The sequence below is a fragment of the Cryptotermes secundus genome, unplaced genomic scaffold (assembly GCF_002891405.2).
Source record: "Cryptotermes secundus unplaced genomic scaffold, Csec_1.0 scaffold635, whole genome shotgun sequence".
NCBI lineage: Eukaryota > Metazoa > Arthropoda > Insecta > Blattodea > Kalotermitidae > Cryptotermes > Cryptotermes secundus.
In genome coordinates this window covers 919,070-946,819 of record NW_019733328.1, presented here as the reverse complement: position 1 = coordinate 946,819, position 27,750 = coordinate 919,070, and the positions used below count along the sequence as shown (strand labels likewise).

General features: G+C 43.2%; 1 protein-coding gene and 1 long non-coding RNA gene across 2 annotated transcripts in view; one reads left to right on the top strand and one right to left on the bottom strand.

The window, feature by feature from the left end:
* On the bottom strand, positions 1-27,686 carry LOC117282596. The gene is made up of 3 exons (XR_004513399.1): positions 27,461-27,686; positions 27,058-27,284; positions 1-94 (listed from the first exon to the last, which is right to left on the bottom strand). It is a non-coding gene; the product is annotated as an uncharacterized LOC117282596 (long non-coding RNA).
* The window catches only part of LOC111868046 (alpha-N-acetylgalactosaminidase), a 35,666-nt gene continuing 29,238 nt past the window's right edge, over positions 21,323-27,750 (top strand). The window contains exon 1 of the mRNA XM_023858403.2: positions 21,323-21,397. The gene's annotated coding sequence lies outside the window, so the exon portion shown is untranslated. The remainder of the gene's footprint in view (positions 21,398-27,750) is intronic.

Genomic DNA, 27,750 nt, shown 5'->3' with positions numbered 1-27,750 from the left:
CATCGTTAAATAACTCAGTAAGAAAGCCACGTACCAGACTACACGACATCACATCCCAAAGGATGCTGGTGTTAACAGTCACTGATGTGGGAATCTGAAATCCAAAGAAGGATTGAAATCATTACAGGCTGGTTTATCTCAAGAACAACATTTAATGTGTGTGTGTGTGTGTGTGTGTGTGATTTTTTGTGGGGGGAGCACAAGACGAACTGCCGCAGGATCAGGGTTAGCTAGCTTACACACCAAGAACAAGGGTTATAAGTGCTAGGACCTTATTCCACGTGAGGTATGGCGTCGCCCTTCGCGAGAGGTCACCTTCGAATTTAACTCCAAGCCGAAACATTGGCCCCAGCAAGACGGAAAATCCCATGGTTTCCGTCTCGAGGTCAGAAATGAGGACCTCCTAACTACAAGATACAGTGGTTAACCCTGAGTCAGTTGTGGCGAATGCAGAAACAGAGGTTGGGAGGGAAAGTTAAGGAAATCGACACAGAAGGACAGGAATTAGAAAGGTGCTGCAATACTTAGCACTCGCAGGTCGACATTATCCACTCACCTGTGATCTCAAGGTGCGCCTGCCGTCAAACTGCAGTTAGCGAACTGAAACCTGGGACAGAAAACTGAGAAGGCATACCAAGCCAGTAGTACGTCTGTTTGGAGCGTGGAATTTATCCCGGACCTGAGCAATGCTCACTAGCCTGGGTGATTATGAACGAATTATTTTAGTCGCTTTAGACAAAATTTTCTGTGAACCGCTGTGGACAGGGGACGCCGAGATTTTTTTCCTTTGTTTAACAAAGTGTCGCATAATTTTTTTATTATGCTTATTTACAATCTACATCATTTTAGCGTATTAAGTAAATGTGTTGTAGGTGGTTGGCTTGCAAGGGTAACATCCAGTGACGTTTCTCCTACATGTAGTCTATTTTATTAATTGATGATGTCTTGGGGCCATGCTCTGTCCAGTCTTCTTGTCACTGGACCGTTGGTGTATAGCTCTTCTATTAATTCGCTGTCATGGTTTACAGATCGCATAATTTGAAAATAAAATTTGGGGGCTTCCAACCAAACCAGATGAATTTAAGCTCGGAGGGCTGCATGAGAAGTACGCAGTAACAACTTGGAATGGGGGAGCCATCTCAGCATTTGCTTGAAGATGGAAGAAACCCAGGAAAGCCAGTCGCAGGACTTTCCGGATATATGGTGGCATTTAGCCAGCTGCAGGGCAACCAACGAATACAGGGGAGGTTTTCTCAGATATTCCTAACAAATGTTCTGTTGTTCCAACAGTGTCAAGAGCATAATACCCTGGCATAACAATACATAGGTTATAACAGTAGTTTTCAGTAAAAGGTCGCAATAAACACAATTTATTTTTGAGTACAGGTGGTATCAAATGTTTGGCCATCAGAAGGAATGGGGCAGGAACCGACCAATTTTTATGTATCTAAAGTAGAATTCTGTGTATGACTTCTTTTCTCGTCCAGTGAGTAAAATCTAGCCTGTAGAGTTATTTTCCAAGTCTTCCCCTCGGCACATCACAAGGGGTCTGCTAGCTACCGCCTATGTTACTCCACGGTGTCATAACCAAGAATATGACAATATTAATTTTTAGGGCTCTGAAACCCTTGAAAATATTATATTTACAGATAAAGGTAAAGTTAACGTGTACTGCCTGATGAAGACTTTATAAGCCGTAGCATGTAGCACATTGTCGTACTATTAAAACCAATAAACTCATTATGCAGAGTAAGTGTGAATAAGCTTTTTATATAAGATTTGAGGCTTTCACGGCGGTGACTATAAAGAAAGCAGTCTTCTGGGATTTGGCACCGTGTATATGTAGTGTTAACCGAGGTTTCGGAGGAACGTATCGCCTCCATCTTCAGGGTAGAAGAAAAATATAAGAAATCTGCAAGCGAAGAGACCGTGAGAAACGGTCCGTTTGTTTTACTAGAAAGCTGTCTAGAGACATTTGTTTTTACCGACGCTTCAAAATTTGGTGAAAATGCGACACAGCATTATCATTAAATAAATTTGTAGCGCGCATAGCCACTGCCTTATTAGGGTGATGCTTCTCAATGTACGATGCAACAGTTTCCCATGCTTTCAGCATTTCTCTTATTGCGCCAGAAGATTGCTGCTTTGCTGTTACCTCCTCCTCCTCCTCTGACAAACTCTCCTCCACAACTTCTTGCTGTGAAACACAATGCAACTCCAAATCGTGCAAATCGGTGATGTAGACCGACTGTATGTGCGTGCTAGATCAGCCACGCTCACACCTCGTTCTCGCTTTTCAATGAATTTACGTTTCATTTCTACGGTTATTTTTATTCTCTTATGGCTGTCATTTTGCGGCTTTTTCTTTGGGGACATTTTTGCAAGGGTTATTAAACTTTGCACAAAAAATGACAAATAATATGTCTGAACACAAGTTTGGAAAAATGTGTGATCACAAGCGACACTAAGACGCTAGCGGAACGAGCGCTAAACACAGACTGATGTAGCAAGCGCACAATCCGGGACTTCCCCACTCATCACTCGTTATGCGAAACGTCGCTCGTTAAGCGAGTCATTTCTGTACAATTTGTTTTGCTCGTTATGCAAATTACTCGTTAAGCGAGGTTCCACTGTATTTCGTTCAGGGCAGTTATGAGTCAGCCGCAAGTTGGAGGAGTGAGTCCAGAAGAAATTTTAGTTCCGAGGTTCCATAACGATTGAAGGACTCCATAGTGATTTGCAGTGTTAGTCTCTGTGTTGAGATCCGTTGCCAGGATACGACTACTGAAGACAGAGAATCCTAGTGCATGTGCGACGGTGAACTTAAAGTTTGTAAATCAGCAATAGCGCTGTATTAATTGTAATTAAAAAAGAGTGTAACCGAAGTGCTAATAAATACAATCATCCGAAGTAGAACCCGTTATATTCGTCAGGTGTACCACCCTACACGTGACAATACTATGAAACCTTATAGCCGCCGTGCAGGACAGTTCCACGCAATATAGAAACCGGACGCAGCTGTCAGCTGGGTGACGCCCAACATCGTGACCTGTACATGTCTGATTCTCATCCCGGAAACCGGATACCATAACTGAGTTCCTTCGTGGCTTTCCTCAGTCCCTAATACCAAACCTACCACAGCTGCATCCTTCCAGATCCTCGCCATCTGTTCTCCTCCTTCCATTCTATCCTGCATAAGCTGCAGTCCGGGTGTCGTATTCCAGTTCTGTAGGGTACGTTACGTACGTAGAGACGTCATGTTAGTGCGGCAGAGACATGTTAATTAACTAGATGGAACAAAGTCCTTACTAAAGTTGCTCACCCACTTCAGACTTTCGCAGAATTTTTCGGAATCTGAAGGTTCATTACCGCATTAACAAGAACTTGCCAACGGTCCCTATTCTGTGCCAGATGAACCCAGTCCGCAGTTTCCCATCATGTTTCTTTCAGATCCATTTTACTACTATCTTCTCATGTAATCCTAGGTCTTCGTAGCGGTCTGCTCACTGAAATGTTTCCCACAATGCAGTTATGCGCCTTTTTTTTTTGCTTCATGACTTCTACATGTCACATCTCAGCCTCCTTAATTTTCTCATCCCAACAACATTTGGCTAGGAAAGAGAAGCATAATTTGGAGTAGATAATTAACAATATTATTAATTCTGAAAAAAAGAAATTTACCTCACTTTATTTATTTTGTTAAAGTAACTGCCAATTCTGAGTACACAGTATCGTTAAATAAGTAAATAAAAGGTAAAATTGTCCCCGTTCTTAACTACCGTATTTACGCATGTATAGGCCGCGTGCGTGTATAGGCCGCAGCACAATTTTCGGACAGAAATTATAGAAAAAACAATTTTCTTGGAATATTATTACTATTAGTATACTACTAGTATTACTAATTATGAATATAATTTTTTTTAAATGAAGTGTGATTTCGAATATTTCGAATATAAGCCGCACCCCAGTTTTCCTCTTGAATTTTTGGCAAAAAATGTGCGGCCTATACATGCGTAAATACGGTAATTAAACACTACGTCATGAAGGTGTATGGGGGAGTGGATGTATAGACCCACGTTTTCTTGACCTCGGCACTAGTTGGACGTGAGTGGTCAGCTTCACGACCCGGCAGCTTTACCTCCGGGGAAAGAGCCCCCTGTACGAATTGGACAGGAGGCTGAGTGGGCCCCAGACCAGTCTGGACGACATGGAAAAGTGAAAATTCTTGCCCCCACAGAGACTCGAACTCCAACCCCTTAGTCATTCAGCCCGTAACCAGTCGCTATACCGACTGCGCTATCTCGGCTCTTAAATAAGTAAATAAATTTGTTAATAAACGTAAAAATAACAAATGCTTTACTGCATTACCCAGCACAACTTGGGGCAAATGTTTTCACTATGAACAGTACAATTCCCCCACTACTCACAATTTTTCCCAGAGCATTAATTGAAGTGCAGATCCTTTCCTCAGCTTCTACAGCAGGACGGGGGATAACCGGATAGCATACAGTTATGCAAGTGCGGTAAATACATTAAGAAATATAAATATCCCAAGTTTGGTTACTCCTGGTTGTAGGGCTGTGGGTAGTGGATGTGGCCTTCGTGAGATATTGCTCGCGGCCAGTTGAACGAAAGTGTTCACAGTGACGAGTGCGGCAGATAAAGAGAGTACCCGCCCCCTTGAGGCAGCACACCGGATGTGTCACGGTTCCTGTAGGAACTGGTCCACCCTCGACGTGGCCTCATAGATCTTAGACCATGTGTTGATACTATCTCCGAGACAGGATGACCTCAAATTGCATTGTCAGTTTTTTTTGGGGGGGCAATTTAGGGGTGAGAAATGTTACATTCAGCACGTTAGGTTGGCAAACTTGAAGGCACCAGTTAAAGGAATAAGAACTTTCCGCAATCAGAGAAAGCTAACAAGCCCGGATTTCAAAATTATTGGTGATCTCTTGTAGCTACGGCCTCCGTTCTTTCTGGAGGAGGGGGCTATTTTCCATATGCCAATTTCTCAACTATCCATAATTGGTAGGCAGGTAAATTTGTACCTCTGCTTAGCTAATTAAGCACTAAGCCATGAAGGCATATGTGAAAGTCCATGTATAGATCAACGTTTGCTTCACCTCGACACAAGTTGCAGGTGAGTGGTCAGCTTCACACCCAGCCGCTTTAGCCTGAGGAAACAGCTCCCGGTACCCATTGGATAGGAGGCTGGATGGACCCTACCGGTCTGGACGATGTGGAAGAGAAAAAATTCTTGCCCCTGCAGGGACTCAAACTCCAGCCTCTTGGTCGTCCATAATGGGAAGCGCGAACTTAAAGTCGTTGCTGTGCTAGATTACATACAAAGTCGTGAAGAAGTATGGGAGAGTGGAGGCATAGTTCCATTCAGTTTTATACTTGGCCGAAGTTGGCTCAAGTGGTTACGCTCTAAACTTGTATTTGAGAGGTACTCATTTCGAATTTCTGCCAGGACAGCGGCTAACCTGACTGAGGTTCTTCGTGCCTCCTCTCACTCTCCTCAAGATCGCTTCTTACCGCTTCTTGCCGTATTCACAAGACCCCACTACTGGCCATGAAGCAAATTAATTCAGTCTATAACTTTTTATCGTATTTCTTTAACACCCGTTTCAAATATTAATCTCTCATGTACGAACTCTGCAAATTCAGGTTTGCAGACAAACTTCTTGCATGCATTTCTCTTTTCTCGTGTGCGCGTGCTACATGCCACCCTCTTTGTCTTCAGCCTCCTAATATTATCTGGTTACGAGTAACAAATGTTAACCCCTCACTACACGACTTTATCCGGCCTACTGCCGCTTCTGAGAACTGCAAAGTCTATAACTTTTTATCGTATTTCTTTAACACCCGTTTCAAATATTAATCTCTCATGTACGAACTCTGCAAATTCAGGTTTGCAGACAAACTTCTTGCATGCATTTCTCTTTTCTCGTGTGCGCGTGCTACATGCCACCCTCTTTGTCTTCAGCTTCCTAATATTATCTGGTTACGAGTAACAAACGTTAACCCCTCACTACACGGCTTTATCCGGCCTACTGCCGATTCTGAGAACTGCAAAGTGCCCAAATACTGTAAAGACAATAAGAACAACTCTTGGCTTATCTGTGCACTTCAGGCAAGACTCGTGCGGTCAGTACATTTCCCTCGCCGATTCCAGAAACTGGAAGGTCAGCGCGGCCCAACCAGTCTCTGGCTTACATCATCACTTAGAAGAGACTGCCGCTAGGGTGCGGTTAAGATGATTGCCCCCCTCAGTCGTGAAGCTTCTTCACGTTCAGCTGCTGATGACCGGACAACAAAGGAACGCTTGGTTTAATGTTCTGTGTGAAGGACGAAGAACAAAGTGACTTGTATGATGGCGGCACCCATTAGCTGTGCCTTCTGGGCCACACAAACTCGGCAAGACACTTGAGCCTCTGTTCCACCTTCAAAGAACTACAGGTCAAGTGTCTGAGATACTGAAGGTCGGTCTCTGGAAATAAATAAATACAAAACTTCAAAAAATAAGTAACAGCCGGTACAGCTGATGCCATCACGTGAATTCTCACTACGCCACAACCAAGTGCCCACTGGCCTCAAACTCAGCAGGTTCTCACAGTGGTGACTGTGGGGAGTACTGTCTTCTGGGTGTGATGCCGTATAGCCTGTACGGTAGAAGTTTATCGACGTTTCGAATGAACGTACGGCTTCCAACTTCAGGTTTAAAAAAATAAGTCAAGCAGTCAAAAAGAAGCAGACAGAGAGCCTGGAAATAAAGGCATTACAGTCGCCTGAAACTTCTGTAAGCTCCCAACAGATTACATGGCATTACGTCCCTCAAGATCTGCTCATTCTTGTGCTTACTATACGGGAGCAGGCTCTCTTCCTACCTGTAACCGTAATAAAGGGGCTGCAAATCATACAACGCATGTAGCACGAAAGGGGGAGAGGAGAAATACATATAGGATATCGGAAGGAACCACTGGGAAGACTAAGGCGTAGGTGGGTGGACAATATTAAAATGGACCTCAGAGGGATAGGGTGGAATAGTATGGATTGGACTGATCTGGCTCAGGATAGGAACCGCTGGAGGGCTCTTGTGAGCGCGGTAATGAACCTTCGGGTTCCATAAAATTCTGGGAAGTTCTTGAGTAGCTGCACAATTAGCAGATTCTTAAGAAGGGCTCAGCTCCATGAGTGAGTGAGTGAGTCATACAACGTTGACATCACATTAAGCAAGATGTTATCCTTCGCATTTGAACTGAATACGATGATTATGAATTTAAATGGATACGGAAAGAATGTCTTCGAGACCTGTTCTGAAGTAACTACAGTACATTCCCAACGGCTGTCTTCAATAGCCTCATAAACTAAGAAAAGTGGTCTTCTATACTTTTAAGGTTTAGTTGTGCACTGTTGAGGTCCATATCGTTGTTTATTATCATATTGCAGTCAATTACAACACAGATACTTGTGTTGGGCTTATGTACAGATGTATATATACACCCGTTATATAAGCTTGAGAATTAAATAATTGTCGGTAGGCGATTTCGGGTTACAATAATATCGAATTGGCGAGCGTTAAAAGGGTAATGCTGGTTATCCTGTTCTTGCCCCCTATTGGTTCGCTCGGTTGTGTGTGACAACGAATGGATACTGGCGGTTTCATTCTGTCCTACGAGCGAGCCAGTGGCAACTGAACTGCTGTCTTCCAGCTCCCTCCTCTTTCTTATATAATCCGAAATTTGGGCAAGTCGATTCCTCTGCTTGCCACCTGCTTTCACACTTGTTTCTTGCTTGGCTTATTCTTCGACCCTGATGACGGAGGCGACATATTCCTCCGAAATGTCGGTTGACTTTCAATGGACTACACGGCGTTATATCCCAAAAGACAGAACTCTTCAGTTTTTATCTAGTAGGTAACGAATGAGAGGAGCAGTTTTTGTTTCAGTGCACCTTGTGTACTCTATGAGCACTGAAAACGTTTTGATGCGGAAATGTGAAGTGTAGTATGGCATATATAGGAGACCGTTTACAATTTACTGTTTGTGTGTTTTATTCGTGGGAGATAGCATTAGACGACGGCCTCGACACATTCGATAATATGCAGGACTGGAAGGGTATACGGAGAGAACATAGCAGAAGTTATTGGTACGAAAGCTTATACAGGGAGATTCCCATCTTTTTGTCTTGTTTACGGCTCTACGCTTCACGGCGACCGGTGCACCGCTGACTGCGAGGAGCATACGAATTTTGCCAAGAGTCAGTACGCCTGTTGGTCGATAACGTTCGGAATGAGGTAGTAGCAACTCACAGTTCACAGGAGGCGTTGAATATGTTGTCTTCTCCACATGCAGATATTCATCGCACCCTTTGAAGCTGTTTGCAGGAATATTTGCAATTTTTCTACGAATATTTTCTTTTAGTACTTCGTCCATTCGGGGGCTACTGCTGTAAACTTTGTCCTTCAAATAACTCCATAAGAAAGAATCACGAGGACTAAGGTCAGGTGAACGTGATGGCCAAATATCACTGCTGATAATTCTGTCCCCGAAGACATTTGGCAAACCTTGTGTATATGTGAAATAAATGATATATTAATTCAACATGATGCTTAAATACAATATTAGGAATATAAAGCATTGCGTGCATCCGTTCTTCTGTGACAGTATAAACTGAAGTGCTTATAAATTTTTAATGCTTAGTGGGGGGTAGAGTCCAACTGGGTCCACTCGGCACGACAGCCACTGATTGGCCTATTGTAGTCTGGGTGATTATGATGATGGAGAATTTGGTGGAATGAAGATTGGCAAGGGAAACAGAAGTACTTGGAGAAAACCCGCCCCAGCGCCACTTCGTCCACCACATATCCCACTTGACCAGACCCAGGATCGAACCCGGGCTGCCGCGGTGGGAAGTCAGCGACTAACCGCTTGAGCTATGGTGCGGCGTTATAATTTTTCGAAAGAACTTAACCTGGATCCAGATTCCTTCGTCTCATGAGAAATTCTTTCCCAAGCCCAATCTATTTTGTCCCGCTTAGCATAGTCTGGGTGGCGTTTGTCATACGTCATCGTATATACCAGGCTCTTGCTCAGTTAACCGTACAAAAACAAAATCAGCTGCTTCGTCAACCTTTCATGCCATCTGAACAAACAAATGAATCACTGAAGCGCGTGACAGAACAGCTGATACTAGGAAACCACGCGGCAACGCAGTTGTGAGAAGACTGGCATGCTCCGTTGCCTGGAAATTGAGTTTCTCAGTCTTTCCTCGAGTTGCGTTGCTGTTTCCTCAATTTGCGCTGCTCCATTCAGTAACGTGCCTTCAACTCAGGCTGATAACAATTCTCGGAAATCGCGGTTGCTTTGCAGTTGCCAGTTTCTTTGATGTGTCCTCGCCCTAAGTCCCTGGCAAGGGATTATTGCAGTTTCCCTGGAAGGAGAACACAGTAAAGCGACAGCCCGTACGTTACCTCCTGCCATTAGTCGCCAGTTTCTTACAACGGAGGTGTGGATTTAATCCCAAGTTAAACACCATGCAGAATTTGTGGTGGACAAAGTGGCACTTACCATGAGTAGTTACATCTTCTTCTGCCAGTTATTAACAATTCATACCTAGATCATGGCACTCTAGGACATGACGCCGTTATTTTGGAAGGTATGCGTGGAAGGGGGGCACGCGGTAGCGTAGTTGGTTGAGGCACTATACTACAAGCGGAAGGTCGTGGGGATCGAATCCCGACGAGGTCATTGGATATTTTTCAACTTACCTAATCCTTCCAGCCGCACTATGGCCCTGGGGTCGACTCAGCTTGTAACAGAAATGAGTACCAGGAATATTCTTGGAATGTTTTTTGGGGGGGAAGGGCGGCCGGCGCGTAAGGCTGACAATCTTACCGCCATCTATGAGCCGACTGTCTAGAAAATCTGAGACCTAATCATCTCACAACCCTATGGGCCTCCACGGGCTGTTACAGGGATACCTTTACTTTTACTTAGGTGTGGAAGGAAGTGGTCATAGCCGAACTTGAAATACTATCCAGATATTTACTTGACGGGAGTGAGGAAAGCCGCGGAAAACCTCAGTCAGGACAGTCGGTGTCCCGACGGAAGTTCGAACCGCAGACCTATCGAACAGAAGTCGGGAGTGTTGTCCCATGAGTCAGCATACTGTATGGCGCTCCTCTGTAGCCGTGGAGTGAGCAGCGGTATGAAACTACATCTGAAGAAAAGACCAGCGCTACGTATGCGTTGAGTAACATAGGTTTTGTCGCTCACCATTTCATGCTCCAGGTCTGTGGACTGACGACCTGTCTGCCGTCTGGTTTTCGTGTTTCGCATCCAGGTTCCTGTTCCACTAGCATCTGACCGCGCAATCAATCAGCAGCCCGTGACAGCTCGTGTCAGTTGAGGACGGTCCTAGTGACCCAGTGCACCCACGGTACCTTACTCACGTTCCGCGAGTTCTGCTTAGGTTCTGACCTGTCTTTTCATGGCGATGAAACGGCGTATAATAATAATAATAATAANTAGTGTGACGCGTTACCTTACGTCCATCACCGCGACAACCGCTACAATCGGACCGGACACTTCCACGGCAACGAATACGTGGAAATCGTGGAGTTCCCGCAGCGACAAATCGTAGCAACGAATTGTCGTTGAGTAACAACGGATGAGACGAAACACGTTACCGGTGCAATCTATAAAGAGCGTTCCCGTAACAACGGACTGCTGAACAGCGGTAACGGAACCGTGAGGAATGGTGTCCGGTATCCGGTCCGAAGCCCAACAGAGAAAATATAAGAGGCTTAAACTTGGCGGCGGCCAGGCATACGACCGTTCAAGTGACTAGACTACCGTGGTAGCGAATACTACTAGAAATAGGGCATAACCTGCTGTACCGAGCCTGCATTGACAGAGGTCTCGTATATATTGTACATAGAAATAGGAATTAAGATTACATTGTAAATATATGTAAATACTGACAATGGACTTACTAATACAGACTATGACTGACAAATGACAGACCCGACCTCTCGTCAAAGAGGGCGCCCCAAATGAACAGTACAGTAACTTTCATATAAAGAAAAAAGAATCTGGTCATGAGCCCCAGTCGGGGCTCGACACCAAGACAGACGACTGACTGACCGTCAATCGCAATGTGACTTTGACTTTGACCTGACGTACAGAGCATTGAGTACTGATAACGAGACAATCTTGGGACAGCCGCCGCCAGAGAGAGTTAAGATCAAACCACGGCCAAGGATAGTTGAGACGTCGCATTGGAGTATTGGGCCAGAAATCAAGTGACACTGCAAGTGGTGATAACTGTAGGTGTATAAGAGTGAGTGTCCAATAAGGATTCGCTAAATCCGAGACCCACGTGAAGTTATTTGTCGCGTGACATGCCCAATACGTGACAGTATATTTCAGCCAGTATATAATAATTTTTGTTGAGGGGTCTTCCCGTCCATTTCGTTAACATTTCCAATTTTAGATTTCTTAAAGCCCTTAAACGTCTTAGACGATGTAAAACTGTCTTAATGACAGCAATAAACAAACAAACACAAACAAACCCCGTGGTTTGAGCCCGCAAGCGAACTATACCGACCGAGCTACCGCCGCTTGTCGGCGAAGTTAGTGCCAACTTTAGCGGCTAGAGTGTGTCGCCCCAAGGCCGTTAATATCGGTTTTCTAGACCGGAGCTGCTATTTCCTTGAAACAGCTCCTCAGTTATCCTCACGAAGCTGAGTGGACCCCGTTCCTGACCCACTACTTAAAGAAATATCCGGTACCGCCGGGAATCGAACCCCGGCAGACCAGCCCACAGCCCGTCGCCTTACTGACTAAGCTAACCCAGCTACTCATAAAATGTTTATATGAGGGGTATATATTGTTATTGCTAGTGGGGTGGGACTAAGTCCCTTGCACTGCGGCCACTTCTGGCCTATTGTACCAGCCCCAAATGATAGGTGAGGGAGCAATAGGTGGAATGAAGATTGACAGGGGAAACCGAAGTACTCGGAGAAAACCTGCCCCAGCGCCACTTTGTCCACCACAAATCCCACTTGACCAGACTCGGGATCGAACCCGGGCCGCCGCGGTGGGAAGCCAGCGACTAACCGCTTGAGCTATGGCGTGGCCGATATGAGGGGTAAGTCTCAAGCCGTTAGACATTGGTACGATTTAGTTTACAGCTTCGAACTGCATTCAGATCTGCTGTTGTGAAGGAAGGCAAGCAGAAGGACTGCTCACAGCAGGCTGGTTCTTCCCTGCACTGCCTACTTCATTGTCACAAATATCTCCAACTTGCCAAGAAAGTGTACATGGTTTGTGTATCGCATAATACTCGGAATAAACAACGTTTATTTCCCTCCAGGTTGGTCTTTGTAAGGGGGAACAAAAGAGTTTTCTGTGCGTTAAAACTGCATTTGTTAAATACTGTTTACGTAACTTCATGCGTGAGAGGAAAGCAACACGTGAAGCTTCGAGTCGGGTCTCTGAAGAGCTATTCATTTAGAACAATAGCTGAGCTGAGACGAGAAGACTGCGTGTTGTGTATTTACGTTTTGTCATGCAGCCGTAATGCGAATTCCTCGTGCTGCACAAGTCTGCGATGTGTTCCTCGGTGTCCATTTGCTTCCTGCAATTTGTACTGTACGTTCGGTTTCATTTCACCCTCAGCTGCCTCGGTTTTCCGAACTTCCTTCAACATTCATTTTGTTTTTGGTGTAAATGGAAACATAAAGCGAGCGGGGTGGCGTAGCAGTACTGTTCTGCACTTGTACTCGATAGACGCGCAGTTCAGCTCTCGGATGGAACATTCGATACCCCTTACTGAAAATTTACGTGGTTTTCCTCAGTCTCGATTAGAAGTTCACACCTGCTTGTTAACCGTAGCGAAATTACAAGCTACAGAACAGCCAACTGCAGGGGCACGCGGTAGCCTAGTTGATTGAGGGGCTATGCTACAAGCCGGAACGTCGCGGGTTTAAGTCCCGATGAGGTCACTGAATTTTTTTCAATTGACCTAATCCTTCCCGCCGCACTATGGCCCTGGGGTTGACTCAGCCTCTAACAGAAATGAGTACCAGGAATTAATTAAATAATTTTCCTGAGGAGTAAAGCGCGGCCAGCGCGTAAGGCTGACAACCTTACCGCCATTTCTGAGCCGACTGTCTAGATAATGTGGGACCCTCAACGTCTCACAACCCTATGGGCCTTCACGACCTGTTACAGGGATAGCTTCACTTTTACTTTTTTTATGAACTGAGTTAGCCAGAAGGAATATTATTATTATTATTATTATTATTATTATTATTATTATTATTATTATGGATCTTAGAGAGAGAGGATGCGGTGGTATGGACTAGATTGATCTGGCTCAGGGTAAGAACCAGTGGAAGGGGTCTTGAGAACACGGTAATAAACCTTCGCGTTCCATAAAAATTTGGGGAAATTTTTGAGTAGCTGCACAACTGGTTGCTGCTCAAAAAGGGCTGAGCTCCATGCAGTTAGTAATAATAATAATAATAATAATTACAATAATAAGGTAGTCTGCTGCATACTTAGAGTTGCAATAAATAGGCTGTAATTGAATATAACTGGATAAGGGCTCGATCGTATGACTGTCCATGTATAAATGAAGAGCATGTACTCATGGGCTAATTTATATTAAGAACGCAATACATACTGGACCGTAAGTGTGTTCAATAGAAGTGTGGGCTGTATGGGCTTTGCCTGCGCTTCTTGTTGTAGGGACAAACGCAAAAATGCTCATGGTTTCGGGCCCTCACGCAGTGTCTCTATACAGTAACAGTCTCTATCTCAATCCCTTGAAGTTCACGCTTACATATGAATAAAATGAATCCGATGTTATGAATTATATGGCGGCTAACCGAGATCATTAGGGACAGCACTGAAAACAAATTACAGATTAGGAAAGTAGGAAACCAAGGTCTATCTACACACAAGTTAACCTTCACTGTGGGCGGAAGAGAAAGCAGCGGAAACTGCCGATCCGACTTCTTGCTGAAGCAGAGAGTAGCAACTGAGCCGCACTGACGAGAGCCTGCCACGGTTAACGGAATTTGTATCTTTGCTCATCTGCAGCCAGTAACTCAGACTATGCAGCAACGAGGGATGATGATAACAGATCAGTGATTACCGAACAAAGTGCTCGGTTCAAATCTCAGTCAGTATGCCAGCTATTCGGACTTTTTCTCTTAAACTTTCTCACCACTGTAGGCAAATGCTGGAACAGTACCTTGATTAACTCACGAATTTTTGCTTCAAAATCCATTCCATTTCATCTACTAACCTAACCTATCCGACGCTACGCAGTCTTAGTACTGAAAAGGTTGCTTAGATAACCCAGTCGTACATATGATAGTAAATAAATAGAAAGTCTGAAAGAACAAAGGCGTCGGGACATTTACCAGGAACATTTGAAGGTAACCACGAAAAGTCTTAGTCAGGATAGTCAGTGTCCCGACAGAGAGTCGAACCAGGCACCTCCAGGATACAAGTCAGAAGTGTTACCGCTTGAGCTAACCTGCTCGTACTGTTCTTCTCAACAGGGTGGTGAAGACGGAGGTTGTATTTACAAGTTTGTTGGATAATTTGCCGTTATCTTTCTTCAGTGCTAATGCAGTCTTTGGTACACGTCGCAGCGGAAACCTGTACATTCCAGCTCTTATCTACAGCCTCGGCCCACTCAGATAGTACGAGGGAAAGTCAGCAAATAGATCAAAAATGGAAGTAGAACAGTATTAATGGACGTAATACGTCTTCTATTTGTATTACTAGGTAGCAGCACATTCCAACTTTATGACATGCTGGAAGCAAAGAAATATATATTCTGGGACTCTAAACTGTACGAGGACCGAAAGGCAACACTGAGGGGCATTTTATCTCAGAATGGGCAAAAAAGAGTACTCAAGAGTCAGTTACAGAGCTCTTAAGGCTAGAGGAAAAAACAAAAAGAGTTCTGCAAGGCGTCTAAATTTATTTAAAAAATGACTGGGGAACCTCGGTTCCCAGGATTAACGTTGAAAACGTTCTTAACTTGGGATTTGTATTTCCAAGTATTTGTTTCCGTTCCATAAGAGCGTGTGTTGTTGTGCAAGTAAGCATACAGTGTCGCTAGAATGTTGCTTGATTTCATCTAATTCATAATTATCTTCGGACACGCTATCCACATTTAAAAATGCTGGATTTATCTCAATGTTTGTATCAAATGCTCCTACCATCTTTTAACTGTTGCATTTTTAATGCATCTTTGCAAGTACATATTCTTGTGAATTAAATTTCTCTTCAAACGGAGGGTCTCACAATATCTAGACACTCGGCTCACAGATGGAGGTGAAGTTGTCAGCCTTACGCGCTGGCCGCACTTTACACCTCAGGAAGATTCATGGTACTCATTTCTGTTAGAGGCTGAGTCGACACCAGGGCCATAGTGCTGCTGGAAGGATTAGGTCGATTGAAAAAAAAAATCCACCTCATCGGGACTCGAACCCGTGACCTTCCGGCTTGTAGCTTAGCACCTCAACTACGCTACCGCGTGCCCCCCTCTTAACATGAGATACCCCTTAGGTCTTGAGTTATCAGCGGTTACATAAGAGGTTGCACAAGTGTTACGCTCAGTGTCACGGCTTCATCCATTTGCAACTTCGCACAATAAAATAAATATATGTACAAAATATTAATAGCATATTCTTAGCGTTAAGTTAAGACAGATATTAAAAAATCGTGGGGTGACCTCTACGATAGAATAAGATGTGCCACAGAGGGCCGGATGGACATTCACTAGGCCATTTTTGTATACAGATGACTATTTCTTCAAAATTAAAAAAGAATGGATAGGATTGCGCTAAGAGTCGCAGAACTCTAAAGACGTATGCGCAGAGGCTGGAGAATCTTCTTCACCACGACACATTTAGCGACAACTCTGTAGCGAGCAGTTACCAAGCAACGAACAGTGAAAAGATATTGAGAAGACTTCGCGTGGTTTTTGAATATAATAATTATTTTTTTCCTTGCTGATTTTTTCGGTGTAAACAAGTTTCGGGCAAAAATGCTGCGGCTGGGAGTCGACGTGCTTCGGATTGTGGGCTCTCTGAAAGAAGGACAAGTGGCCAAGAAATGGAGGTAAATAAAATAGAGGAAGGGGAAATCAATTACGTAGTTGGGGAAGACGTGGCGATGGAAGACATGGACTACGAAAGATAAAGAATATGTTATCAAACCAAAGAAGAAGGTTGCAGGAGAGACAGGACTTGAATTGTCATCAGATAAGGAACTGAGGGCACAATTTATCACTGTAAGAAACCGTAAAAATCCAAAGAAATCTTCAAATGATTGCGTAAAGCAGAGTAGTTAAAATAAAACAAACATAAATAAGTCACAGAATCATGACCAAGCGAAGGAGAGAATAGAAAAGTACAGTCTGAAGCACAAAGCTTGGGAACTAAAGTTATCAATAAGTCCGGCGACCGGTAAAGTCAGACCACTCAGACTGGAAGGGAAGATTTGGGAGAAAGCTTCAAGAGGTATAAAAAAGGAAAAAATTATGACCTACGTTTTAAAATTTACGAAAAGGGACCATTCAATATCCACATAAAAGTCAAGGAACATGATGTCCCATTAAGCGAAGGGGAAGAGGAAAAGAAGTGGGTTCAGGTTGATGTCTTCAACGTTATGGCTAAATCCAAGATCAGTTTCCAGTCCATTGGACAGTATGTTCGGTTTCCATGGGGTGTGATCTTCTCAGAAAGAATGGAAGCAAATAAAGCTTTGGACAGCCCTATCATCAAAAATTAAGGGCTAACTGCGTACATTCCGAGATAGTAAAAAGGATACCATTGAAGATGTACCTGAGGATATGGAGTTAGAAAAGTTGATGCAACAGCTTAACTCAGATAATCATAACAAACTCCTCATACCTTTCCAAGTCTTTGGCAGGATGAGAATCAAAAGGACGAACGAAGAAACGGGGGGAGACAGATGGGTGTGGAAAGAGTCAAGGGCGGTATGTTTGACGTTTAGAACTAAGGAATTGCCCCCTCATGTATATTTTTTGCAATATGAAAACTGAAGTTTCCATTTTCTTTATTCCAGCAGTACGGCAATATTGTTCACGCGGTAGCATAGTTGATTGAGGCAATATGCTACAAGCCGGAAGGTCGCGGGATCTAATCCCGGTGAGGTAAATTTTTTTCAATTTACCTAATCCTTCCAGCCGCACTACGGCCCTGGGGTCCACTCAGCCTCTGACAGAAATGAGTATCAGGAATATTTTTCGAATATTCTTGGGGGTAAAGGGCGGCCGGCGCGTAAGACTGACAACCTTACCGCCATCTATGAGCCGATTGTATAGAAAATGTGGGAGCCTCAATGTCTCACAACCCTGTGGGCCTCCACGGCCTGTTACAGGGATAGCTTTACTTTACTTTTTTATTGCTAGTGGGGTGGGACTAAGTCCCTTGTACTGCGGCCACTTCTGGCCCATTGCACCAGCCCCAGATGATACGTGAGGGTGATTGTGGAGTAATTGGTGGAATGAAGATTGGCAGGGGAAACCGAAGTACTCGGAGAAAAGCTGCCCCAGAGCCACTTTGTCCACCACAAATCCCACTTGATCAGACCCGGGATGGAACCCGGGCCGCCGCGGTGGAAAGCCAGCGACTAACCGCTTGAGCTATGGCGCGATTTACTTTACTAACTTTACGGCAATATTAGAAATGTGGGAAACTTTGCCACGTAAATAAATTTTGTACGAAGGAACAAAAATGCTTCTCATGTTGAGAAGCATAACAACAAGGATCCTTTATTAAAATACCTAAACTGTAACGATAATCACAGAGCAAACAGCGAGCAAAGCCCAGTAATTAAAAAAAACAGAAAGAAATCAACCAAATCATGACTGAAAGAAATGTCGGATTTTTGGAAGCACGGAAAATTGTTGAAGAACACTCACAACCCTGGCTGTCGAACCCTGAGTTCTCTTCTGGTGTTGAAAGCCTCCTGAGGGAGGGGGGGGCTACGTTGAACCTAACATGAGAAGATGTCCCTCTTAAAACACCAACAAGATGAAAGGAGTGGGATGACGTGAAAACAATAAAGCCCCGAGCCAACTGATCGAATGTAACCGGGGAGAAGGCAGAGGAAGATGACCACGGATAACAGCGAGACTCAAATGTCTGAACCAAGTTCAAACAATGAAGAGAAAAGCAGCAGCTGAAAAGTCCAGCCAGTGTTAGAGAAATCTTTAGACGAGTTACAGAACGAAGAAGAACGCATTGGTGACCTAGTGGTAAACTCCGGGGACGCTAAAGCAACGGTCAGACACCTGTGGAAAGCCGTCGCGCTTCACGAGCAACATTACACCAAAATTAAACGAGAATCAGCCCATTAAAATTGTTCAGTGGATTTTAAGAAGCCTAAGGAGCTACAATAGAATAAGCAGTTTATAAGAATGTGCTTTAGAGGGTCGGATGGGCGTTGGCTAGGCCTTTTTCGTACATTTTTATATTTTTTCAAAATTATAAGAAGTCTAGGTAGCAGACGTGCATGCATATGGTAGAAGCTGGTTTCAGTAGTCAAAATTGCGACCTTGCTGGGGGAGTATACTACCGAAGAGCAACGGTCTGTTGTACTTTTTTTTGCAGGGGGGGTCAAAATACTCAGTGCAAAGGAACTTTATAAAGAAGTGTTACTTGTTTAGGGTGGGAAGTGTTTGTCGTGTAAAGCGGTTCACAACTGGGTCGAGAAATTTTCTCAAGGACGTTCGAAAGTCGTAGATGATGCCTGACCAAGTCGCCCTGTTGAGGCTGCGACAGAAGCCACTGTGCAGCGGGTGGAAGAGTCGATTCGAGCTCACAGGAGAATAACGACAGACAGTGCAGCAGCTGCACTAGGGTGTTCCTATGGTCTAGCATACTGCATACTGCATGATCGTTTGAAGTTTCGGAAAATATGCGCATGGTGGGTACCCAGGGAACTGAAGAATCGAGGAAAAAATTAACCGATTGGTTCTGCCCTTGCAACATCTTTTACGGTATTCAGATGAAGAAGAAGATATGCTTAACAGGATTGTTACTGGGGACGGAACATGGGTACATCGCTACTAGCCGACTCAAAGGGTGCTTCAGTGCAATAGAAATATTCCAGTTCACCTTCAACCAAAAAGTTCGAAGTTTAGGGTTACACCATCAGGTGGTAAGGTTATACTTATCGTGTCTTGGAATTTTTATGGAGTGCCGTTAGCCCATTTTTAGAATAATGGTGAAAATGTGTATTCTGCATCGTACTGTGAAGTTCTGTTGAAGCGTCGGGTTGCAATCCGCAGAAAACATCCAAGCCAACTGTCAGGATGGGTTCTGCTCCATCATGAAAATACGAGACCCCATACAGGCCGAAAAACCCGGGAGAGAATTCAAGAACTACAGTTGGAACTTCTTGAACATCCGCTTTACAACCCGGGCTTGGCCTCTGGTGACTTTCATCTGTTTGGTCCTCTAAAATCTAACTTTGTGGCAAACGTTTCGCTGATGACGAAGAGGTTGAAACGGACGCGAGGAGATGGCTTAGACAAGAGTCAAAAGATTCTTTTTCTGCTGGTTTCGACGCACTGGTAAAGCGATGGGATAAGAATCAATATTGGTTGTGGATATGTCGAAAAATAATTTTTCCCAGGTTCCAATATCACGTTTTAGGTTTTATATCGATTTGTGGCCAATTTATTGATTCTCCCCAGTATATGATGTCGTGTGACACTAAGACAGATGTAACGAAGTGGAACAGAGTCCTTGAAATGCTGAAAGGTTCTTAGCATATGAAGGAATTCCTCCCATGTTACGTAACTCTATGATCATTACCGTGTTCACAAGAGCCTGACACTGGGGACTGTCTCCAACCAGGCGAAAGCAATTCACGTCCTCACATCCTGTTTCAAGACACTCTTAATATTATCCTCTCACTTATTACAGGTCTTTCAAGGGTGCTCTTTCTTTCGGATTTTCCTGCCCGAGCTTTATGTGCATTTATTGTCCCCTCCCATGCGTGCTACATGCCTTGTTAACCACATCGTCCTTTATTTGATCAATCTAATAATATATTGGGGGTAAGCGGTAGCTTAGTTGAGGCACTATGCTACCAGCTGTTAAGTCGGGGGTTCGAGACCAAATTAGGTGGATTTTTTCAATATACTTAATCCTATGGCACTGGGTTCGACTCAACCTCTAACAGAAATAAGTACCAAGAATCTTCCTGCGGGGTAAAGGGCGGCCGACGCGTAAGGCTGACAACCTTACCGCCATCTGTGAGCCGATTTTCTAGATAATGTGGGAGTCTCAACCTCTCACAATCCTATGGGCCTTCACGGCCTGTTACAGGGATAATTTTACTTTTTAATAATATACTGCGAGCAAAAGGGGGTGGGATTTAGTGTAAAGTATCGAAGTTATTATTCATTCTGAAAACATAGCTTACCTCATTCTACTTTCGTTCTGAAATAATGCACATGAATCATGATTATGTAATACTGTTAAATTAGTGAATTTTGAAAATATGAATATAAAACTAATATAAATAAATAAATAAATAATATAATATAATAAAATAAATAAATATAAAAATCCATTCATTATCCTATGTGATATGAGGTAAATATTTTCGTTGTAAACAATACCGAACTCCCACCGCCCCACCAATATTCCCAGAACCGCAGCTTAACTTGTCCTCCTCCTCTCAGCTTGGTGGGCCGTTGGCAGCTTATTCCGACTGTACCACAGTTGTGCAATGCGAGCAGCACAGGTTTCGAACGTGACCTTTAAGCTAATTTCAAGGAAAAAAACAACGAAAAATATTAATATTTACAAAAAGGCGGATATTGAGAATTTGGTGTCATAGACGCAGTACCAAGTTTGTCATTGACTTTTCGGGTGGATGCGGTTAGAATATAAATCGCAACATTATTTCACTTACATCAGTGCCACTGAACACTAATACCTTGTTCACCTCTTGGCATACTGGATTTTATCTTCTCGAAATTGTCATAAAATTAATTCAACAATTTGGAAATAAATGCCTCAAATCTAACACCACACTTGTGTTTGGACGCACCACATGCATGGCGATGGTTTCTTACAGCCTTGATAGATAACGCCGCCCATAGTAGAGGCCATCCCGTACTCGTCGAAGTATGTTAATAGGTTCCTTAAACGTGAAATAAAGAGTTATTAGCTAAAATATAAATGTTGCAGTTATTTAGCTTGCGTCCTGTTTCTTTCCGCAGCAACAGAACAAGACATCACTCGTCTCTAGTCCAACAGTGGCAGTCCGACATCAGCGTAAGAAGACTTGTGCAATGCCTGCGAGTAAGGATTCAGGTATCGTATGTTCTGTTTCATTAATGAGAAGTAACGTTTGTTTTCCTTCTTAAGTGTGGTTCATAAAGTAAGTATGCTAATTATTATTTATGCCTCCAGTACTTATATTTGAACTACAGAAGTCTCATTGAATTGTTGTGTTGCTCAGGTCAGTATTTTTAGAGGGCATGGCAACATGAAACAGGTTGTGTTTCTCCCAGTTACAATATAGCAGTTGTGTCGACTGCAGACAAAACTTCTCGTAATTTACTATTATTATTATTGTAATGCGTGCTACCATTCAGTCCAGAACCTTTTGTCTTCACGTCTGCTGTCCAACAACATAAAAATTAGAATATACAAAACTATAATTTTGCCTGTGATTCTGTATGGCTGTGAAACTTGGTCTCTGACATTAAAGGAGGAACATAGGCTGAGGGTTTTTGAGAACTGGGTGCTGAGGAGAGTATTTGGACCGAAGAGAGATGAAGTGACATGAGGTTGGAGAAAACTGCATAATGAGGAGCTTCATAACTTGTACGCTTCTCCAAGTATAATTAGAATAATCAAGTCAAGGAGGATGAGGTGGGAAGGGTATGTAGCCCGAATGGGGAGGAGAGGAAGGATACTGGTGGGAAAGACGGATGGAAAGAGACCACTGGAATGACCAAGGCGTAGGTGGGTGGACAATATTAAAATAGATCTTAGAGAGAGAGGGTGGTATAATATGGATTGTTTTGATCTGACTCAGGATAGGGACTAGTGGAGGGCTCTTGTGAACACGGTAATGAACCTTCGGGTTCCATAAAGTTTTGGAAATTCTTGTGTAGCTGCAGAATTGGCGGCTCCTCCAGAAGGACTTAGTTCCATGAGTAAGTAAGTAAGTAAGTATGTAAGTTATATTAAGATAAAAAATCAACACTTGAGAAGATACAAGAAATCAAAATCGCATCACCATTTCAGTATTGTTTTCTTATTATCGCAAACTGCTTAAAAAAGTAAAAGTAAAGCTATCCCTGTAACAGGCCGTGAAGGCCCATAGGGTTGTGAGATGTTGAGGGTCCCACATTATCTAGACAATCGGCTCAAAGATGGCGGTAAGGTTGTCAGCCTTACGTGCTGGCCCCGCTTTATTACCCAGGAAAATTATTTAATTAATTCCTGGTACTCATTTCTGTTAGAGGCTGAGTCAACCCCAGGGCCATAGTGCGGCTGGAAGGATTAGGCCAATTGAAAAATATCCAGTGACCTCATCGGGACTTCAACCCGCGACCTACCGGCTTGTAGCCGCTATTAAAAAGCACAGGCTTCGTTGGTTAAAATCTATAGATGACAAACTGAAAACTGAAATCTGGAGACTTTTGGAAATATGACTCTTAGAAGGAATGGTCATGTTGTCACCCAACTCAAATGTTGTAAAAATATAATAACATAACCTCAATATATTGCTGAAGCCTTTGCGGATCACTTTCTTCGTTTTTAACTCGCCCTCTTCAGTTGTTATTCCAAAAGATGCTCAGTTTACTTTGTCTGGTTATTTACACGTTCCTGCGACTTCAGATTCTGACTTTAAACAGACAATTCGATGTCTCATCTCGTCGAAGTGTGACGGTCCAGATAAAATCTCCAGTTTTATTGTTAATGGTTGCTCAGAAACTTATGCCCCTCTTTTGAGTCATATTTTTAATACTAGTTTCTTACAAGGGAAGTTTCCCTCTCTGTGGATGCAAGCGACCATTGTACCTGTTTTCGAATAAGGTAGCAGTGCTCAAGTTATGGATTTTAGACCAATCACAATTTTAAAGAATTTCTAAAAATTTTAGAAAGTACAATACATGACCAACTCTCCTCATATTTTAAAGTGAAACTTCATGCATCGCATCATGGTTTTATTAAATCAAAGTACACTGAAACAAGTTTAGTTACTTAAAATACGTCGCAGTTTCTGTCAGTTCACAATGCTAGACCGATTCAATTTATTTTTACCTCAGCCAAGCTTTGATGTAATCCCACATCTTCTATTGCTACATAAACTCAGTAATTCTGGACAGTCATTTTATTAAAGAAAATATTTTATATTATTAAAAATAATAACTTATAATATTCAGATTGTGCTCTTCTGAGGTGTGATACGATGTAGTCATCTTTCAACCGTATATTTTTAAAGGTACGACTACAACGAAGACCGCCTCTGTGGTCTAGTGGTCAGAGTTCGTGCCTAGAGATCCAGAGGTCCGGATTCGATTCCCGGTGCTACCGGATTTTCTGAGAAGTAGTGGGTCTGGAACGGGATCCACTCTGCTTCGTGAGGATAGTTGAGGAGCTATTTTGAGGACATAGCGGCCCCGGTCTTACTTATGCATGGAGCTGAGCCCTTCTGGAGGAGCCGCCAATTCTGCAGCTACTCAAGAATTTCCCAGAATTTTATGGAACCCGAATGTTCATTACCGTGCTCACAAGAGCCCTCCTCTGGTACCTATCCTGAACCAGTTCAATCCAATACATACCATACCATCCCATCCTATCTTTCTAAGATCCATTTTAATATTGTCCACCCATCTACGCCTTGGTCTTCCCAGTGGTCTCCTAACATGGAGCGGCCCCGGTCTACAAAACCGAAATTAACGGCTGTGGGGATCCGTTGCGCTGACCACGCGACACCCTCTGTTCACAAAAGTTGGCAGTAATTTCGCCGACAAATGGCGGTCGCTCGGTCAGTATAGTTCGCTTGCTGACTCAAGCCACGAAGTTTTAACGCTACAACGAAAGTTGCAGTTTATAAAGGAGTTCTTTAGGATTCTACTCGTATTTTGACTTGGGCTCACCTCATAATGCCGCACTGATATATGTTGGTAGTAGATATTCCAAATCAAGAGCTTCATGAAGCCTCTGAAGGCGTCCAATTCCTGCTGAGTTTCATGAAGACAGAAACGGATATACAGACAGACAGACCGCCAGACAGCGTGTGTCACATAACAATGTTGTTATTTGTCTTTAAAGGACAACATGTAAGAATAATTAACAGATATAATACACGGTTTGTTTCGGTTGGAACAACGGGTATTTGTCCACACGGAGTTTGCGAAAGGCTTAGGTAATTTATAAGTCATTCCTCAAGCCGACTGCATAATTGTATACAGTTTGTGTCTATCATAATAATAATCATAATTTAACCTGTCTGAATTATCTGTGACAATATATGGTAAGCAATTTCTTATACCGAAGAATATAACGAATTTACTGTTACTGCATATGGGATGTGTAAACAAGGGACCATATGCATAAATATACAGCGAAGCACAGTAATTGACGTCATGGTTGAACTGCAAGCGCTTCCCTTTACTGCACATTACCTGCTTAGAGTAAGTGTAACAGGCTGTCACGCAGTTTCAAGAGAAGACAACTGAGACTCGTGATAAATGACATTATTAGTCACGCAAATTCTACAGTAGCTAGATGTAAATTGCCTCTGTGGTACAGGGAGTAAATAGGCGCTGATGTTCGAGCTACACCTCCAGTTACAATTTATGTTCACTAAATAGACTAGGGACAACTAACAATGGGCGATCTTTTAAGTTTGAGGTTAAATGTGTTGCGAATATCTCATAAGGAAAGTAGGTCTATTACGAACCTTCATTGGACTTCAAAGGAATAACACCTTTGTCCACTGGCAAAGTTTGTATTAGAATGCTTATTTAGATATTAAAATATTAGAGGATTAATTAGCTTTCTATGGTTTTGTGGAACGATGCTGTCAGAGAATATACCTCAAAGCATCGGATGATACGATGGTTGACAAATGATGAAATACAGAGGATTTGGAAGGAAGCGGTCTGGTTTAATCAAGTTAATATTCTGGCACTTTCCTCTATCGACTGAATAAAAGCTCGAAAAACCTCAATAGGTTTGGCCGCTGGTCTGGCCGTGATTCGAACCGAGCTCTTCCCGAATACAAGTCGAGCTATCATGGCTCAGAATGTAAGCGGTTCTCCTTATTCCCTCCAGCAAATGCCGACACATTACTTCGACTAGGCCACGACCACTTCCTTCTAAATCATTTCCAATTTACCATTCATCTCTCATTCTACCATGCAACGCAATGAAGTCTGAAATACTGAAAATGTCGTCAAATAGAAACAAAAAAAATTGTGGCCTGTAGTCCGCAAGCGAACTATACCGACCGAGCGATCGCCGCTTGTCGGCAGTTAGTGCCAACATTTGCGGATAGAGGGTGTCACGTGGTCGGCACAGCGGATCACCACGACCGTTAATCTCGGTATTTTAGACCGGAGCTGCTACTTTTTCATTCAAGTAGCTCTTAAATTATCCTCACGCGGCTGAGTGGACCCCGTTCCAGACCCACTAATTCTTAAAAAATCTGGCAGTGCCGGTAATCGAACTCGGTCTTCTGGATCTGTAGCCAGGAACTTTGACTAATAAACCACAGAGGTGGTCACAAAAATCAGAGAAACAGATGAACAAAGAGGTTCACATGTGTCATGTCACCCCATCCCATGAGTGTTTCATTGAGCGTGCTTGTTTGTTAATCTACTTAAGGACGTCTTATGAAACTTAGGTCTGAAGCCTCCAGTGGTGGAGTGTATGTGGATGATGAACGTAAAATGATTTGGAAGAAGAAGGTCTTGATCTATTTTAAAGCATAATGTAAGCACCTCCTGGGACCGCTAAAACTAAAACGACGGAGTTTAGTTTTAATACCTATAAACTGTATAATATTGTTCAAACAATATCCATGTTTCTCTTTCGAGTGAAAACTTCGGTCACCCGCCAAGAGCCCTTAGCATCTTGCTTTGAGGCAAACGAAAATTGAAATTAACAGGCCTGTTCATAAAAATGTTTCGACCTGAGAGGTACAAAGTAGGCTGAATACAATGTTTATGACCTTGCGTAATGCAGAGCTTCATAATTCATATGTCGTCTTGGACTTTTAGACCAGTGGAATGTAAGAGATTTGAGATGCCCGACGCGATGGAGAAGAGAATTGCATTTACAAATATGCATAGGAAACATTTTGGAAATCGGCCACTTGGATGATCAAGCAGGAGATGTGAATATATTATTATGACGAATCTTAAGGACAAACGGGAGGTGGATGGAAGTGGCACATGGTCATATTCAGTGGCGGGCTCTGGTATTAGCGACGTTGAAACTTCAGGTTGTATTATCAAAGTGTTTTTTTTTTCGTGGATTAGATTACGACGCTTTCTGTATCGAAGACCATACGGCGTCGAATTTTAGGACGATGAGTTTGAAATAATTTGAAATGAAAATCGGCCTTGGCCTAATTTGAAGTACTATCCCGGCATTTGACTTGACCGACCGTGGAAAACCACGAAGAACTCATTCTGGATAGTTGGCTTCCCGGCTGAGATTCGAACTGAGCACCTCCTAAATATAAATCTAGAACGCCACCGCTAGACCATCCTGATCTGTAGGTTAGCTAGGCACATGAAATCGACTGTTTTAGTAGCTAGCCTGACTATTTAAATAAGAAATGCTTCTCGAAGCCCGCTATTCACAGTTTCCGTTACGTTCCGGGTGCCTGTTTGAAGCTGGTTTGACAGTTCCTTGTGGTAAGGAATGATGTGTGAGGATTCCTCGTGTTTCCTTACTAGCGTTGTAAGATTTCATTACTCCCACACAGAAGAGAAAGTTCTTACCCTTGTGTTCTCAGCTGCCCAGGAGACACCTTACAGCGTACTTTCTGTTTCCTTTTCCACTCATCAGCTGGCATTTTTCTTTTGCGTTTTACGTTATTTGTTAGTCCGCATTATTAGAAAGCCGTGAAATTATAGGTTGTGTCATCAGAGATCGGGAACCCAATGACGGTGTTCCAGCGTTTCGTGAAGTCTGTCAGGATAGTTTTCATGATGTAACCGGATTTCGACTGCAAAAAGATTTTAAACAGTTTTACTTTTGGGGGGCGGGAATTTAATGCCGTGTGCTCTGATAAAAGTCCATCGACGTTTCAAAGGAACATACTACTACGTATTTCCATATTCGAGGCCGAAGAAAAAGCTAAGCAGGCAGAAAAGGTTAAATTAAATCAATCAAGTACAGTACCTTGCTGGACAGAAGGACACTTCCAGATACCCTGTGTTCCGGCTCCCACATACGAATTTAACCTAACAAATTTGGCAAATTATGGTTTTCTGGGTCATGACGCCCAAGAAACCCAGAGGCATTTGGTATAATTTTCGGTGAATGCTGCGTTTTTAAAGGCGTTAGAGTGATTAAGTGCAGTTTTAAATCATATTTTACGATCTTCACAAACCGAATATTTGTAGTTAAGCTATGCAGTGGCGCACACTTCGCGGAAAGCCAAAACAATTCGTAAATAACACACATATTCC